Source organism: Triticum aestivum, chromosome 6D (assembly GCF_018294505.1).
Source record: "Triticum aestivum cultivar Chinese Spring chromosome 6D, IWGSC CS RefSeq v2.1, whole genome shotgun sequence".
In the NCBI taxonomy this organism is placed as follows: domain Eukaryota; kingdom Viridiplantae; phylum Streptophyta; class Magnoliopsida; order Poales; family Poaceae; genus Triticum; species Triticum aestivum.
Window position 1 is genome coordinate 303,949,178 of NC_057811.1, and position 13,390 is coordinate 303,962,567.

The following is a 13,390-nucleotide window of genomic DNA, read 5'->3' on the forward strand; positions in this document are numbered from 1 at the left end:
GGGCAGCGGGCGGCGGCGGCGGCGGCGGGGTCGGAGGAGAAGGGCGCGCGAGGACGAAGTGAGTAACGGGCGGGGGGGGGGTACCTGCCGTTAGGCAAGTGCCCTCTTTGCCGTCAGCCAGCCTTTGCCGTCCGCCTTTTTGCCTCTTTGCCGTCTGCTAGCGGACGGCAAAGAGGTGGGCCGTTAAGATTTTTTCAAACGAGCGGGGGGTGGGGGCCACCACACTCTTTGCCATCTGCCAGCGGACGGCAAAGATTCTTTGCCGTCTGCTGGCGGACGGCAAAGAGGTGGCTTATGGCAAAGAGCTTCTTTGCCGTCCGCTTACGTGTAGCTGATGGCAAAGAGCTTCTTTGCCGTCAGCTAGCAGACGGCAAAGAGCTTGCAGATGGCAAATTAGCTGATTCCAGTAGTGTAAGATCATGTCATTTTCATCCTTGACCTAATACCATATTCTTTTTCTAGGGAATATTCCTTTTCTATTAAGGGAATAACCCTTTAAAACCCTAGGTTGTGAAGCAACCTATATTTCTGTCACTCCCAAAATTCCCAAATAATTCTTATAATTTTTTGGGTCAGATCTTCCTCCAATATGTGAAAATCCTTCCTTGGCATCATCAAAGATAATTCACAAATATTCCTTTTCTGATTCTGCCCTAAGTGGTGGTTTGAGAAGGAAGTGTCATTTATCTTTTCATGTCCATATCATAGCCCCATGCCAAAATTCAACTCAATTTGCCTAGTAAATATTCCTGAGCAAATTTTCAAAGTTCCTACTTGAGGGAAATCATTGTGAAGGAAGTACTAGCTAGGCATATCCAAATGAGTTGAAACTTTGCAAGGTCCTTCATATGATCAAATCATCACTCTCCACCAAATTTTAGTTCATGTAACTCATCTATGTGATCCCAGCTCCAAATCTTAGTTTCTAGTCAGATTTTCAATTTGTGAAGCAACTATATTTTATATTGCTTCATTTAAGCAGGAAATTTCTAGGGCATTCTCCTATCCATATCAACTCTCTCAACCAAGTTTTGGCCCATTTCATCTAGACAATTACCCTGTGCAATTTTTCCAAGTTTCTGTCCAGAGCAAAGCATCGTGAAGCAAGTGCAAGTTTGGTTCATCCAAATGGCCTGAAAAATTTTGGGCATCTTCATATCTTCAAATCATTGGGCCATGCCCAATTTCGGCTCAACTTGCATCTTAATGTGAGTGCATCATCCAAATCTCTAATTCTGGCCATTATGGTGCATTCTACAGCAAGTACCACTTATCTTCATCCTAATGAGCTGCAAATTTGCAGAGGTGATCATCTTAGTGTGTGATAACACCATGCCAAAGCCCCGAGTCTATCTCCTTCTGTGTTTGTCTCCCTGCAGCACAAACACCTTGCTGCCAAAATGTTTTGGCTCCTCGTCCAAATCAATTCTTTGCCCTTGCATTGATTTATTTCTTCATTTGGACTAAGGGTAACATGGTCCATCTCCTAGACATGATGTGGCCGATCACGTAGCACTGCGTATGCTAGTTCACGCGGTGACCACGGGGTGAATCAGCCAAACTCGCGCTCTGGCTTGTTCCGGCCACTATTCCCGTCGTCTCCCTTGTTGTCTTGACCTCCATTAATGTGCTACAGCTTCCTCATGACCAACTGCATCATCCTGCGTCGCTGCCCCGCCCTGGATCGCTGTGGTGTGGTCGCCATCGCCATGCCCGTGCCGCGCCCAGCCTCTGTCCACCGTTAGTGCACTGCTCAAGCTCGCTTGTGATGCTCTAGAACCCTCCCTGCGGCCTATTTAAGGCGTGCTCGAGGTCCCCCGCTCCTCACCACTCCCTCCCCCACCTCTCTTGTCCACCAGAGCAGTCTCCCCTCGCCATTTCTTCTTCGGTCCGCCACGGCCATCATCGGAGTTCGCTCAAATCGAGGGAACCGAGCCCCTCCACTCCTCCCTGATCCCTCCACGAGCTCTTCTCCATCCCGGCGCACCTCTCCCTCCTCTAATTTGGTCACCGGAGCTCCTGCGGTCGTCGTTTGCAAGATCCGGCCGCCGCCCTCACCTCTCGGTCTGACCTGTATCCGGCCACCGAGACCTCTCCTCCTCCTTCCAACCACACCACCGCCTCCCCTCCCTCCGGCACCATCCTCACCCCTCTCCACCTCGCCGAAGCCCCTCTAGGGCCGTGCCCCAAGAATGGCCGCCGCCCTCTGCCGCCTCCCTGTAGCCGCGAGCCCCGTCGTCCCTGGTCCACCCCGGCGCCCTCTTGTCGTCCGGATGGGCGCGGTGCTCCACCCCGAACCAGCCGGTCCTCTCGCCTGAGCCGGGGATGGCCGGAGCTGCCCGCCCCGTCGCCGGCCTCCTCCCTGCCTCGCTCCTCTGTCTCCGATCGGGGAGGCAGCAAGGAGGAAGAAGACATGAGCCAGGCGGGCCCCCTCCTCCCTGCGGGCCCCACCCATCATCCTCTCCGCGTTGACCCCGCTCTAGGCCACATGGTAAGTGGTGACGTATTTTCGGAAACACGCTTTCTCTATTCCAAAATGTATTTTCCCCAGAATACGATTTCCTGTTATGAAAGCATATTTCTTTCTGCTTCAGCCCGAAGTATGTTTTCCAGTTCAGAAAGCATATTTCCGATTTTGCGCCTCTGCCTTATCCACTCAGGGACCCGGCTATGAATTTTCTTTTTAGAGAAAAGTTCCTGATCTTCTACACCTTATAACTCTGCGATCGTAACTCCGATTGAGGTGAAACCAACACTCACGTCTTCGTCTCATCGAGCTCTTTCTGTTGGTGCCATTTTCACTAGGTGGTCCCACGGTGAAAATGACCATTTCGCCCTTGCCCTATTCATCCCCCTTCGAGAGAGAACCGTCCGGCATTTCGTTCCGCGGCTTCACCGCACTTCTTCCTGGAGTCTCCGTCACCCCAGACAAGCCACAACAACCACTTGCATGATAGACATGCAGTAGCCATGGTTTCCACTTGAATATTTAATAAAAGTTTGCCTGTTATCTGTCTGCTTGTTTGCCACTGCTGTCGTTGTTTCGGTTATGCTCGTGGTTTCATGTTCACCTTCATGCTATGTTCTGATGCATCTCATTACCTTGTGATACTTGCTAGTTTTATGTTCATATGCCTTGCTTGGTACTAGCACATTCTAGTAGTAGTGATGCTCATCTGTTGCATGTTTTTTGTCTGCTAACAGTACCATGGTTATGCATGTTCCTTGCATCTAGTTGGTTACATGCTTACTTGGTAGTGTTCTTGATGTGTTCTTGCATGGTATTTATTCATGATGCTAGTAGTCATCCAATGCTCCTGTGCAGTGTTATGATTATGCTCGTCACTATGCCATGCTCATTTGGATATATGAGTCATTGTGGTTATGCTCGATGATTACGTTGCACCTCATGCTTATGTTGATATCATGTTCATGCATTGTAGTTGCATCATGTTTTTGTATTATGGCTCAGCTTATTGCATTCAAGTTTAATCGGATATAAATTAACTTGAACATCTGTTGGCTGAGTCATGGTGCCACTGAATCGGGCTGACCAGTGCAACCACACTTGCCTTTATGGGAAGGACCTACACTACAAAAAAAAACATCCGTGACATTTTGGGCCGAACGATTTTTTTGTCATGCTTATGACACTTCTATGACGATAATTGTGACAAAACACGGTATCATCATAGATGTGGTGGGCTCCTACTTCTATGACAAAAAATCATGACAGAAAATGGGCTTTTCGTCCTGGGCGGGCCGGAGACGCAGCTGCATGACATTGTTTGGGCCGTCCATGACCGAAAAAACTATGGTAGAAGCGAGGGTGAGGAAAATATCGAGGAGTTCCCGGTTACCGTGGGTGGTCGGGGCCGAGCGATGCACGGAGGTTTGCACATTAACTCATACACATACGCGCGTGTGTGCGAGGCGTTGCGCTCTAACTGAACCCAAGCGAGGTGTTGGGCTCTAACTGAACCTAAGCGATTGCACTAGCTACATTACTGAACCCGATCGATCGATCCCTTGTTGTTAACTGAACCCAAGTTATTCCTTCGCTACTGCTGCTAACTGAAGCCGATCGAACACTGCTGCCTCCTTCCGTTGATGAATAGTGAGCATTGTTGGGGGGTGTTTGGATGAACATGTCCCGATGAGGGGTTGGATGAACAGGACCCCGTGGTAGTAGAGGCCGTTGCCGCTCGATGAATAGAACGCCGATCAATTGAGCCGGTGGATGAACAGCACCCCGTGGTGGGATGGATGAACAGGACCCCATGGAGGGTTGGTTAAACAGTAGCCGGTGGAGGGCTGATTGAACAGTAGCCAGTGGAGGGATGGATGAACAGTAGCCCGTGGAGGGGTGGATGAGCAGGACCCCGTGGAGAGGGCTGGTTGAATAGTAGCCGGTGGAGGAGCGGTGGAGGCTCGATGAACAGAAGCCTGTGGATTAACAGTCGCAGGTGGAGGCTGGAGGAGGTCGGCGGTGGATGAACAGTAGCCCGTGGAGGCAGTCGACGGTGGATGAACTGTAGCCCGTGGAGGCAGTCGATGGTGGAGATGCACAATATCCCGTGGAGTCCCGTTTTGCGGTACGCCACACCCCTCCCAATGAACATGATCTCCGTTTCGACCGTAGCGCTCCAACACAAGTCTGTTTCCTACGTTTTGTGGTACACCACACCCCTCCTGATCAACATGACCCCATTTTGACCGTAGGTGGTCCAAGAGAAGTCCGTTTCCTCCGTTTTGCGGTACGCCAGAACCCTCCAGATGAACAGGATCCTGTTTCGACCATGGCCGGTAGAACAAAAGGCCGTTTCCTCTGTTCTACAGTATGCCAGGCCTTGTTTCGATCAGATGTTCCGTCCAAGCTGGTTGGTTCCCGATGAACACGACTTATTCCATTGCCTCCCGATGAACACGACGCATTCCGTTGTCTCACCATGAACACGACGACGACGCAGTTTCTCCGTTCTGACCCAGCCATGTACACGAGCCCTGGCCATACGTATGCACAAGTAGGCTTTCGAGACCCCGCCCGTATGTACGTACGTGGCCGTATTTACTTTCTTGCACCCTGGCTGTACGTACGTGTAGATGCTACGTGCGCGCCTCTACTACGACATGTGCCCTACCTTACACGGCCACGGTTCATCGCTGCAGCCTGCAGACAAACCGATCAACCAGTATGAACATACACGTTCGCGACCAGAATGACAACGCTATGTACGCTTTGACCAGGTGGGTCCCGACTGTCAGGCACTTCCTTGCATGCGAAGATGTAGCTGGTGGGTCCCAGCAGTCAGGGGGTGAATCTTTTTTTGCCAGTAATATGGACGCACTTCCTTGTGTGCGAAGATGTAGCTGGTGGATCCCAGCAGTCAGGGGGGAAACTTTTTTTCGTGAAATATGGTGGCCGGTCCGGTGGGTCCCTGCTATCAGGTGGAGGAATAATTGTTTTCCGTGTAATAAGAAGGCACTTCCTTGCTGTGGCCGTAGACCCAGCTGTCAGCCTCTTCACGTACAGTACTCTTCCGATGGAAGTCGTTCATTTACCACATTGACCATGCCGCGCCGAGAGCACCAAGGCGGTGGACGACGACGAGGCCTAGGAAGGGGATGACGTGGAGCCGGGGAAGACACGGCAGTGGATGCTCACGCGGAGAAGAGTAATAGGGTTCACTGGTTCGGCTGCGGTGTGAAGCTGTCGTCGCCGTAGGGCCTGGCCAGCGGTGAGAATAGTAGTGGGCGGTGAGGCCGACGCGGCACCACAGCCGGCCACGGGAGGCAGGAGCATGCGGCACAACCAGCGCTGCTTTGGGTGGCTGGAGCAAGAAGACCAGAGGTTGAAGAAGCACTACGGCCGTTGGATGGACATCGTACGGTCACTGGAGCTAGAATCGTTCATATTGACTAAGTTGGCAAAGCCCTCCGTCCCCGTCAACCTAGTAGGCCCACAAGTCAGCCTCCCACAATGTTAGGTCCCAGCTAGCTGGGGGAGTATTCATTTATCTGTGCGTAATAAGGAGGCGCTTCCTTACATGCGAAGATATAGCTGGTGGGTCTGACCTGTCAGCGGGGGGAACATTTTTTTCACGAAATACAGAGACCCTTCTGGTGGGTCCCATATGTTAGGTGGAGGAATCATTATTTTGCGCGTAATAAGGAGGCATTTCCTTGTGTGCGGCCGTGGACCCAGCTGTTAGCCTCTCCATGTACAGTCCACGTCCGATGGATGTCGTTCGTTGACCACATTGACCACGGCGCGCCGAGAGCACCTGGGCGGTGGACGATGGCGAGGTCTAGGAAGGGAATGACACGGAGCCGGGGAAGACTCAGCAGTGGTTGCCGACACAGTGGGGAGTACGAGGGTTTACTGGTCCGGTTGCCGTCGGGGGAAAATAACAGGTGGTGTGGGTGAGTAGAGGAATGGCCTGGCTAGCAATGGAGTAGGGTGGGCCGGTGCGGTCTGTGCGGCAGCATAGCCGGCCACGGGAGGCGGGAGCAGGCAGTCCCACTGGCGCTGGTTTGGGCGGCTTGAGCAAGAAGATAATATATTGAAGAAGCAACACGGCCGTTGGATTAACATCCAACGGTCACTGCTGCTAGAATCGTTTGTGGACTAAGTTGACAAAGCCTTTCGTACACGTCAACCTAGTAGACCCACAAGTCCGCCTCCAAATCTGTCCCAAACAGCATACAGCCTGAAATTTCTAGCCAAATTCAAATTAATTTTGTCACAGCCCAAGAATTTGTTTGCAATAGTTGCATCAGAGAGCATCCATACATCATGTCTAAATTCAAGAAACTTCAATTGAGGAAATTTGAAAGCCTCAAAAATTTAATTTAAAAAGGGCAAAGAATCCTGAAATATTGCATTCAATGTTTTCCAAAATGATCTTATTAATTGTTTATATTTTTGGCAAGGTTCTTGCAACCAACCAAAATAAATGAACATTTTTGAGGAATATTTTGGGCATTGAATTTAATTCATTATTGTATTTGAATTTGGAAGTATATCCATATTATATAGAATATATTTTCAAATAACCTTTAAATGTTTTATGTGCTATTGGAAAAGTCCATCCAGCAACATGAAAATATTCAAAGGGTTTTTGTCACTATTTTGAAATTGCTTTGAATTTCAAACAATGGCAAAATATTAAACAAAAGAAAACAAAATAGAAACTAAACAAAGCAGAAACTCACATGTGCTTACCTGGCGGCCCAGCTCGCTAGCCCAGCCCACCTCCACCTTGCCAGTCACCCTCAACCTCCCGTCAGGAGGATGAGAGGCGCGTGGCCACCGCACGCAAGAACGCACCCCGGCCACCTCCTGCTTGACGCCTCCCTCTGGACCTCCCGGATGACACCACGTGCGCCCCGTGCACAACCCTCTCACTCTCACCCATTTCCCCTCTCTCCCGCAAGAACACGAGCTCGACCAAGCGAGCTCGCCGACGCCGACCACCGTACTCGTGGCCACCAGCCACCCCTCGCCTTGCTGCTGAAGCTAGAAGCTCCGCGCGCCTTCCTCGCCCTCTCCACCGAGCTATGCGGCGCCCAGAGGCCCTGCTTCATCGCCACCATCGTCGTGTTCGCCCTCGGCCACCGTGGATCGCCTCCGTCGATTCACAACAATCAATGCTTCCCCGACCCTGTAGTCAGCACCATCCACCTGCTTGTGAGCCCCGCTCTTTCTACCCCTGTCCCTTGCTCAAACTCATGCCGTAGCCGTCGTCCCAGGCAACCGAAGCTCGCTACCGCCGGCCATGTCATCGTCGCGGCCATGTCTTGATTCGGTCGCGTCCGAGCACACAACTGCACTCAACGCGTCTCCAGGAGCCCATAGCCAGCACCAGCTTCTCCCCACGTGCTCCCTAGCTCCAACCTGAGCACGCCAGTAGCTCCAGCCGCCGCTTGGCTCGTTGCCGGCGTCGATTCCGGTAACCCCGTGACCTGCTGCTGTCTCCGCTAGATGTGCAGGAGAAAGGGCTATCGCCCGTGCCCTCGACACGTCCAGCCGACGCCCACAGCGCGATTCCGGCGAGCCGCCGCCGCACTGTGAGGTCGCCTAAGTCCAACTCCGGTGGCTGGTGACGTGGCACGTCATTAGCCACTGATGACCCCGCTAATTAACCCCCTCTCTCACTGACATATGGGTCCCACGCCCTAATTAACCCTGGGATTTATTCCTTGTTTAGTTTAGATTAAACCAGCCAGCCCCACATGCAGTTCACCCTGCCACGTCAACATTGATGTGGCCCCACTAGTGAGCCTCTCTTCCTGCCCTATTACATAGACGTGCGGGCCCCACAGGTCAGGTTTGATCTGGGCCGACCCGTTGACTTGCTGAAGTCACATTGACGTCATGCTTACGCAGTAAAGCTTTTTGGGATTTTAAATAAACCAGAGAATGATTTATGAATTTCAGAAAATGCCCAAAACTTCTAAAAATTATATTAATTCAACCATAACTCCAAATGGAATAATTTATATATGAAAAATGATCATAAAAATCCAATCTATCCATCTGTACGATTTTCATGCATGTTAGAACGACTTTTGGCTACTGTTGAGGACAAATCCAATGAATGGCATTTAAATAACCACATGTGGAGTTTGAATTTGAACCTTGGGTTCAAACCAACTTCATTTAATTGTGTTGCTAGTTGCATTGGCTCAAATCATAGCATATTGCCATGTCACATTCATGCATCATATTGTTGCATTGCATTGATTGTGTTTCCTCTCTGTTGTCGGTAATTGTCCCCCCTCAGTAGATGTTGTTCTAGCGATGAGTTTGATGACACCGATGAAGAGCTACACTATATTCAGAAGTGCTAGGCAAGCAAAAACCCCTTGTTCATTCTGATAAAATCCCACTCTCTCGCTCCTGCTCTCTTTTACTGCATTAGGACAACAACGATTCAACTGTTACAAGCTGCGGTAGTTGTTCCTCTGCATGACCTGTCATTGCCACAGTAAATAGATGAAACCCACTAGCATGACTAGGAGTTGTTTGAGCCCTGATGTGCCTACTCATTCATGCTTGTTTGTCATGCCTGCTACTGCTTAGAGTTGAGTCAGGTCCGATTCATCGGGGATGAATTGGAATGGTGATGAACATGTCCTACTGTGTGTGAGCTATGTGTGTGAACAGGATTTGGTAAAGGTATCGATGAGAGGCCATGTAGGAGTACACGGTGGGTTGTTTCATTGGAACCGTCCTTCGGAACTGAGATCTGTATGTGTGATTTAAGATCAGCTACTACCACGCGTTGGGCCTAAAGCCAATGGACCCTCTTGACTTATTAACTGCCCATGTCCTCTGTCCAGGAGTTGCAAGTAGTTTCTGGTGTTTGTAGTATGCTGGAGGCCGTGTGCAGCACTGACCCTAGGGGTGGGCTGTGATGTGGTAGGCACGTGGCCCGATGTACGGAGTCGCTCGTTTGGTGACCCGGGAACCCTGCACACATCGTTCGGGGCCGTAGTGGAAACCTCGGCCGGACTCCCTGCGGATGGAACCTGAGTAGGCGATAAACCTGGACTAGGGACTTGTGTGGTTAGTCAGGTCGTGGCCGACACCCTCGCTGTGCTTCTGCTTGAAGGTTGTCGAGTACATGTCGTGTAAACGGCGGTAAGTGGTGTGAACGCGTGTGAAGAAGTACACCCCTCCAGGGTTAACATCATCTATTCGAATAGCCACGTCCGCGGTAAAGGATAAGCGTGAGTGCTATGGATGGCCTTCTCGTAGGGAGATGGGAGCAGATCCATACTGGTGTATTGATATGGTGAATATGTGGACTCGTGTGAGCCACCTCAAAAGAGTTACCAGTAGTCATAGTTCAGGTTAGCCACCGAGTCAAAGCAGGCTTTCTGCAGTTAAACTCCACCACCCCTTTGTTGATACTGATGCATATGTAGCTAGTTCTGATATAAGTCTTGCCGGGTACATTTGTACTCACGTTTGCTTAATTTATGTTTTTGCAGAGAGACTTCAGTCTCACTAGTAGTTCCACGTGGACTTCGACGTTTAGCTTGTTACCTTAGCTACGATCTTGTACCCTTGGGAGGGTCTTGTAGATAGTTAGGCTTCTCAGCCTTTTTCATTTGTAGTTGTCTGTACTCAGACAAGTTAAGCTTACGCATGTGCTTATTGCCTTTATGACTTGAATGCTGTGTCATCAGACCCATGTTGTAATATCTGGCTCCTCAGAGCGTAATGAATAAATACTTTGAGTCATAGAGTTTTGTTGTGATGCCATGTTGTATTTGCACACATCGAGCATATTGTGTGTATGTTATTGAAATGCTTGGTATGTGTGGGATCCGAAAACCTAGTTGTTTATTCTTGGTAGCCTCTCTTACCAGGAAATGTCTCCTATTGCTTGCACTGAGCCATGGTAGCTTGCTACTGCTCCGGAACACTTAGGCTGGCCAGCATGTGTCCTTCTTCGATCCTGTGTCTGTTCCTTCGGGGAAATGTCACACATTGTTCCTTTAAGTCCTTGTAGCTTGCTATGACATGGGTTCATAAGTTGATGACCGACACGTTGATTGCTGGGTCATGTATGCCCGTCCCTGTAAGTTAGTGCCACTTTGGATTCACTACTAGTCATGTCGGCCCGGGTTCTCTGTCATATGGATGCTAGCAACACTATCATATACGTGAGCCAAAAGGCGCAAACGGTCCAGGGCCAGGTAAGGTGGCACCCGTGGGAATCCCGTGCATGAGGCCGCAAAGTGATATGATGTGTTACATGCTAGATCGGTGTGACTTAGAATCGGGGTCCTGACAGCTTTGGTATCAGAGCCTGACTGCCTGTAGGAGTACCAAGATAAACTGGTCGAAGTCATGTCTAGAAATGCTTTAGTTATATAACGGAATTGATTGTGGAAGGGAACGTAAGGACCTTTTTACTCCTTATACCTTATGTCCTTCTCATTTGAGTCATCCTATCTTTTCTACGGGGTCTAAGAACTAGGCTTCTCTTCTTTCTATCAGGGTCACGTGTTACTAATCCGTAGACTTATAAGATTGATGGGTTCAAGCTCAGTTCAGTTCCTACTACTTCCGTGTGTTCATAGTTGATCTCAGAACCTTGATATTGCGATGCTAAGTGGTTATGCCACCATTTTGCAGGATGTCTCAAATCTTTTTGAGCATTTACAGCCGTTATGCTGTCCGAGTCATCCCAGGTTTCTAAATAGTCTGATGCATATGCAAACCCCTTCTTTCCATTCTCGATGTTCCTTTGGGCCAGATTAACCACACTAATCATCGAGTTGAGGTACTCCGTTGCCTCGGCGTATATGTTGAAGCCATTATTATGACCCTAGGCGTCTTAGAGAACCACTCAGTAATCTAGAAATGCTTTGTATCCCTAGTGTGATGATTCTGGCCATTATTCTCGAAAGCAACCCGTGATGCCATTTAGTTAGTAGGCATTCTATTCCTGGGTTTTGAACCCAAGATTCTTTCTACTTACCTCATGTTGATAGTGTTGCTCGTTCCTTCAGGATATTAGTAACCTTTGTGATAGCCCTCGAGGTTCGTCGTATATCATTCTTCCAATACCATGAAGCATCATGGCAAATTTTCTTCTGAACCAAAAGGTCACAATGAGAGTGCTCTTGATGAGTTCTCCATTCTATGTTGTGACTCTGCCAATTCTACCTCTCCAGATGGATTATCTAGAAGAAATATGTTGAACTTGTTTGAAATACTAAATCTATGCATCCGCAACTCAGAAAACCATATGTTCCTTTGAGTTGTCTCTCTTTAGTTGTATTCTGACCCCTGTCTATCAATTGATAGTCAGGACTAGTTGTGCATTCGTGTTATCGATGCCTATTATCCTTGTGGTCCGTGAATCCATTCTATTCCGGAATGACTATGAGAAACAAACTCCAACACCTCATCCATTTCTTGGACCGGTCAAAGTAATTGTATTCCGCAGATCAAAATGCCAATCCAGCTTTTGTTCTGTTCTACCTCGGAGTATTACCCCCTTTATGTCAGGATTGTCATGAGAATTGCACCATCTCTCATGAATTCTTGATGTAGTGATACTTCTTGCCATCATTTTTCATTCCTCGGTTTCGTGTTGTCGTAACCAGAATGCCGACAAGTGATCTGTGATGTGTGAGATCAATAGTCCTAGCAACCGTGTTGCTTGGTAGTTAATGGACATTAATATCATTCTTAGCGTGTTGGTTATCGAATCACTATTCTAGGATTTATCGTGCTACCTTGTCCGTATTTCTGGTGCACTCTTCGATCTTTGAGTTAGGATTGAATCCCTTGCTCTTCTGATCATGTCGTCTTGCCTTGAAAAGCAAGATTGTTCTCGAGCTTAATAACATATCGGAGGTTCGTGATTTTCCGAATATCTTCTCGAAAGTATTACCAGGTTGTCACCTGACCGCTATGTTGAGTTCGTGATCAAGTTGGTTTTTCCATAGACCACCCTTTCTCCAAGGATCTGTGTTGGATACCCCTGAAATAGTTGGATAAGCTAAACAATAACTTGGAGAGTTGGAAGATAAAAGCTTTATCTGACTCGGTTCATTCAAAGGGATATCTTTTGTTTGTGTGTGTATCGAAGAAAGATGGTATCTTCAGGATTGACACTCGTGATCAGTTGTTGGATCTATTATCTTACCAATCTTTGATTTGAGTATGGGCTATCGTCAAATCAAATCAGAACCAACGATATTCGTAATGTTGTCTTACTCGTGGTTATTCCTCGAGCACACACCATTATATTCTTTTGGTCTGACCAATGCTATCACCTTGTTCACATAATTATGGAACCCCATCTATAGGGAAACCTCGATGAATTGTTGTCGAGCCCATGGGCAACATGTTACCTCTGCATGATTTTGTTGAACATTAAGCTAATGTTGGAAAGTTTTGAAAGTATGTATTCATGTTAGCTCATGAAGCATATGTTTGGATGAAAGAAGTGACTTCCTCTAATTCATGTGCATTTGATACAAGTTGCCGCCGTGAATTTGAGAAAGCTTGTTTTTGCTTCCTCTAGAATCGTCCCAAGTTAGTCACGCATGTGCGAAGTACTCTATGGTTTGATAGGTTGGCCGCCTCCATTCTATATGTGTTTCCTAGCACACCAAGCCACTGAGTGACTTGTTCAAGAAAAACGGAGTCTGTTCTAAGGTTAATACTTTGGACTTCAACACGTGGAGACTTCGATATCATTAATGATGGTTCCCCACCTGAACTCGGTAGTGTTTTATTATAAGACTACTACGTGGTCATGCTTGTCTGGGACAGCGTGCTCACATATATGTCGCAGAACCCACTCATGTTTTGGAGTTTGCTTCCGTAGTTCATCTCCCGAGAATCTCGCAATGCCAT